Source organism: Haplochromis burtoni, unplaced genomic scaffold, assembly GCF_018398535.1.
Source record: "Haplochromis burtoni strain Fernald_Lab_line unplaced genomic scaffold, NCSU_Asbu1 Contig_63, whole genome shotgun sequence".
Taxonomy (NCBI): Eukaryota; Metazoa; Chordata; class Actinopteri; order Cichliformes; family Cichlidae; genus Haplochromis; species Haplochromis burtoni.
Genome location: NW_024582424.1, coordinates 1,226,973 through 1,233,090, shown reverse-complemented (window position 1 = coordinate 1,233,090; position 6,118 = coordinate 1,226,973).

Sequence of the window (6,118 nt, the reverse complement as noted above, 5' to 3'; positions counted from 1 at the left end):
GAGCACTGGAGCAAACCAAGGCAGGAAAATCTCAGGATAGAAGGGTGGACATCGATGACGGTCAGTTGTTTCCCCACTGGTCCACAGCTAGCTGACCCAAAACCAGAAACTCCCTGCTGTCTGCCTCCCAAGTCCTCCATTGCACTGACCTGATTTAGACTGATTCATCATCTTCCAAGTGATCAAATGTGACCCCTTAGCCACGTTTCTCTACTATAGAGTTATATATTTGGAAACTCTTTTTTATGTTGATGTTTTTAATTGGTGACTTTATCTGTTTACACATCTATCAGACTACTGTCTATTCGTTGCAATATTGCTTTTCCACTGAGAACTTTTATGACAGTGAGAAAGTAGTTTAATATTGAAAGACGAGGACAAAAAGGAGAACAGCGGTGTTTAGAAAACTCTCTGTAAGATTGGGTAGCGTTACTGTTTAACAAGGTTAATATTCTCAAAAGAGGGACTTTGTGTCTGGAATTGCTGTTATAGCTTGAATTCGTGCCATAACATGGACAGAATTTGCCTGGTAATTTCACTTCAAGGTTTGATGTAAAAACTCAAAGTCCAAAATTAACTTATTATATTTTCTCTCTTCTTGCACAGGCTCTAGTTAAATAATGATATCTGAGTACAGTATTACATTATCCTTGCACAAGTATTTGGAGTTCCCTCTTCCTCAGGTACATATACGGTTCATCAGGTGCAAATGCCTGTCAAAAAAGATTTGTTGCTAATTGCACACTGATAAATGAGTACTGCAGGTGCAGAAGAAGCAACACTTAGCAGTAAAAATAAAATGTTTTACTGCTTATATATAAATTGTATATCTTTTTTTCACTACTTAACATCACTGTCATTAGTATTATCATCATCAATCCCATCATTGTTCTCATTTTAAGCAGGAGCTGCCACAGCTGCATCGTCATTATCATCAGAGTCACTAATGGCATCATAGTTCTCGTGATCAGGTCAGTAAACAGCTCTGATTGCTTGGCATCGCCCAGTGTAAATTCTGTGTCTAGATCAGAAACATAGAAGACAACTCCATCCATCCAACCAGCCTGTAGAAAAGAAAAGGCAAAGAAAAGAGAGCAGAGGGAAGGACTCACTGGAGGCCTCAGAGCAGCCTATGTGCTCCCACATTATCCTCTCCTGTCCAAGCAGCAGCAGCAGCTCACTGAGTTAGACTGAGTGGCCCTGCTCCAGCTTGTTGAATAATGAATTAGAGGCTGATATCCTGTGACGGAGACTGGGAGAGAGCACTTCCTCTCTGGGCCAGAGTGGGGCTTGAATACCCGTGAATAATACATGGCCAAAAAGTGGGTCTGTTGAAATGACTCAATACTGGGAGTCAAGTGCAAGATTATCTTTCCACGGTTATGAAAATATTGCAGCCTTCGTAAAACAATACGAGAGGTGGGAAGATGATCGTATGAAGCAGGACAACTGTTACTTTCCATGTGAAAATTTTGATAACACGTTGTACTGGATAACTGAGCCGTATCAGAATTGAAAGGCTTGCACAAAGGCATCTGTGTTTGGATACTATTTCAAAATACGAGTTAAAGAGACAATAATAAAAAGGCTATGTGTGTTGCATACCTACAAAGAAAGAAGAACTGTATCAATATTTCTACTATTTTACTCTTGCTTTTTATTGGCTATTGCCCCCTCCCCCTCTCCCCCCAAACTTCCCCTCTTTTCTTTTTTTAATTAAACCTGAAGAAAGAAATTGTGGCACATTCTCATCCTCATACAGTTGTTAATTTAGACATTTAGAAAAGGATTTTGGCTTCCCATAAGACTAACCAGGGCTCCCGTTTTTTCACTAGGCCAAGGCAGACCCTCCAAAGAAGCTGGAAACCTCAGGCTCTCTCAGCCCCAGTTCCCCCAGCTAACCACTAATCCATGTGTTTGATATATTAGACTCTCGGCTTGGCTTTGTTCTGCAGGGATGGGTTGTCCCTCCTCCTGCCAAGTCTCCCTCTTTCCCTCAACTATCTCTTTTGCTCGTGCTCCCTCTTGCTCCCACTACAGACCAGAGGATTAGACCAGACTCCATGGGATTTATCTAATTGTGTTTAATTAGGGCTAGGTCAGGCCAGAGTCACAAAGCTCAGTCCTGTGGATTCATGGAAGAATGTATTGTGAAGTGACCCCTCCAGATCTGAGATGTGCAGGTGGGCTTTAGTGAAGTGAGACAAAAAAGAAAGTGTGTATAAATAAATAGATTGAGAGTGAGGACAAAGAGAGAGCGATAGAGGGCAGAGAGAGGTGGAAGAGAGGAATCATAAGGTGGCGACAGTGTCTGTGTTTGATTCCCCCAAGGAGAAATCAATTGCCACGTGCCTCGCTGTTCCCCAGACCTCTCCTACCCCATGCTTTTCTCTGTGACACCATGCTTTGGGGAGCCGTAACTCACTGTGCCCTTGGTCTGGGCTAAAGCGGATTGTGGGTCAGGAAGTCTTCCCTTTGGCATGATGTACTGTATCCTAGCTAAAATAAATTCTCCATTGAAGAGCATTAACAGTCAGTGGTGTCTTGCTCTTGTCTGATGAGGACTACCAAGGGCTTGGAGGAAGAGAAAGACACAGGGGGGTGCAAAAGGAAAGAGCAGTTTTCTTTGATTTCACATCTACTAAGTACATCCAAGTCTGTTGAGACCATTTAACACTGACTATATCCGGCCTACTTGTGTTCAGTTTTTCACATTAGTTGTATCATTTTATGCATACTGTGTGCAGTATATACTGTGTCCACTATGGAAATAGATGTCACCTTTTAATGGAGCCACTGCATCACCTGATGTCAGACTAGTCCAAATTTTAGCCATAGTAAATGAACCGAAGTGCTTACAGACTATCATTTCTCATCATAGGTGAGGCATATAATTTAAGTGAATTTTTTCATTCAGTAGTTAAATGAAACAGAACTAGCAGAAGTTACAAATAAAAAAAAAATCAGCAATGTGCCAGAGTAAAATGTTTATTCTTGTAAAGGAGCTGTCATGTTAATTCTCTCAAGAATTTTCTCCTGTTACAGTCAAAATGAATCTGGTCGCCTGGTAATGAGCACTTATTATGGCATCGTGTTTATGTTTGGTGAAACAAATTGTTATTCCTGTGGGGAGGGCTGGAAAAAAATACATATGTAATGTGTGCACCACAGTATTGTCATCAGGAGTTACTGTAAAAGCGGACGGCCTCTGAAATGTGAGCTGTTGGCACACACACATGAACAAAAGTATGCCACAGTAAAGCCACAAAAAAGGAGTTATGGGGCCCATAAAGGCACGTTGATGGAGCAGCAGTTGCAAATGAAATGTAATGAAATGCTACTGCTTGGTGTTGTCTTAAAGCACTTCATCACTTTGTGATATAAGGCACACTCCTCGACTGGAAGAGATATACAGTGGGGGCGAGGAGGGGGTCTCCTTTCACTGAGTATGTATACAGGACTGAGAGGGACTGAGTTTTCCAGTGTCTCAGTTCAGTTTCTTCCTTTAGTATTCTTTAGTGTCCTACACTATAAGTATATAATTGTACAGTGAGAGAAACTCAATAGGATAAGTCCATTTGGAATACAGTAGCAACAATTGAATTAAAATGTTTCACTGGCTGCTACTTTCGATAACCATTTTCAGCTTCACCACTTAGTGAATCCCACAGTGAGGGGAGGACAAATTAACATAGGTAAATGCCAAAATACACAACATCATGCTTAAACCCTCATAAAATAAATCTGCTGTAGTTATCTAGCTAGCGCTGTCATCATCATCTGCATCAATGTACATGTCTCCTCCTGGCTATAAATATGGTTCCTCCCTTTCCCAAGATAGCAACCATTCAAGATGCACAATGTTTAGTGGTTCACTCTCAGGTTTTTGACCCATTATGAGCGGAGTCGGTTTAGGCTGTGATTTCCCTTCCTCTGATCTACATGTCCCTGCTTGGTCATTTTAGTGCTGCATCTTCAACACCAGTCAATACACAAGTATTCAATTCAGGAATGGACTTTCAGCTCTCATGATCCGACAACAATAAAGATGACACTATTCAGGGAGTAAGATACAATCCTCTTCCTTTCCAACTTTTCTTTAAGCTATCAGTCACCCAAGTTTCAGTGTCAAAACTACTGCTATCTAAATAAAAGAGAAATGAAAAGTATTAAGAGGGTCAAATTTTACTGGAGACTCAAAAAAAAAAATCCTAGAAATATTCCTAATGAATTCCAAACACACTCAACACGCCTGATCATCTACATCAGAATTTCCTACAAAAGCCAAAAGTTGTGGAACTTCTTATTTCAACTTGTTGAAATACATCTATTCACTGGGGATGCTGTCTCACATCCCACAGTTAGAAACCCACGCTATCAAGGCTCTCTCAAGAAATATTAAGCACACATTTTGTTAGCTTTGCAGCTGATGGTGAAGCTGTTGTGATGGCTCAGAGGGGGGCAACCACACTCCTGTTTGAAATGCTCGGCCATAGCTATGCTAGAACAAGACAGAACTTGCAGTCCAGGATGCTGTAAGATTCTATGCAGAGTAGATTCTTTTTCACACATTTATTGACACAGCTGGACAAATAGCACCAAGTGGAAGGGGTATTTGTATTTTTTGATAGGTTAACTGGATAACCTGCAACTGAAAGGGAAAATATAAAACTTACAATACTGCGCATATTGATTTAATTGAAAAATATGTCTATACAGCTATGGCTATATTTTAAGTTTTGAAGCTGTTTAGATTATTATTATCATTCTATAAATGTATACATATTAATAATATAGCATGTTTTTCATTTGCTTTGCACTCAATAATAAATAATCATCCATTTTCAGGTTTAGATCTTTAAAGGCTGTTTGGGGATTTATTAGAAAAGTATACAAGTGTAAGAGTAGCCATGAAATATAAACCAGTAATTCTATCATACATTTCATAACCAATGTGTTGATTCAGCAATATACACAGATATCCAATGACAGCCATTGCTATCAACCCCAATTGACTCCAAAAGCTCCCACAATTACTCACTACCTCATAATCACAATGACCCCTAACAATATCCAAAGCACTCCACTGAGTCCAGAAATGGTTCGTTGTACAATTATTCAAATCACAGCTGAACAAGAGCAATGGTTGGAAGTGCTGGAATTGAGTAATTATAGAGGTAGCCAGCAGTGACTCCAAATGCCACAAGCTGAGCAATTAAGTAATGGCTTTGTATCCACAGTAACCTTTTAAAGGAAATAATATCCATATTATGACCCCATCTGATCAGAAGCATACAGAGAAGATTCCACCATTGTTGTGACCAGTAATACATTACAAGGTTATTTTTGTACCACTTAGGTCAATATTTATTTTTAATACAGTCAAGCTGTTAATTGGTGTTTAGAATAATGATGCACTGTTTCCAGGGAGCCTGTATGTCTGTTCAGTCAGTTTTAATTTGGTTTTTGACTTGAGCCTCTAACCTTGCCTTATGGAAGGCCTTCATATAGAAAATGGTAAATGGTAAATGGCCTGTATTTATATAGCGCTTTACTAGTCCCTAAGGACCCCAAAGCGCTTTACATATCCAGTCATCCACCCATTTACACTCACATTCACACACTGGTGATGACAAGCTACATTGTAGCCACAGCCACCCTGGGGCGCACTGACAGAAAAGATGATTTAAATGCAGGCTGCCCTTACAGCAATGTTGTTGATATCCAGGAAATAGCTATCACCACTGCTTTGAACAGTCCCCATATTCTGGACTTCTCTGACACCTGCACGTATACTATCATAAAGAAGAAATGAAGGGAAGTCAGTCCAGTCTGAGGTTTCATTGCATGGAACGAGAGATGGAGAAAATGAATAAAACTTTATTATTCATCACATGGTGGGCACGGCAAACTACTGAACACAATATATCCATTTGCATCACCCTAACAACTCAGTCCCCTGTCATCTGCAGCATTAAGAATTGAGCTCTATATGTGATCCTTGGTCAACACCTTTCAAGCCTTTGCTTCCACAGGACAATGACCTTCATTTGATCCGCTGTATAATGTTTAGCTGTTTAATGTTCTATTTGCATATTAGTATTTGTACATATTTAGG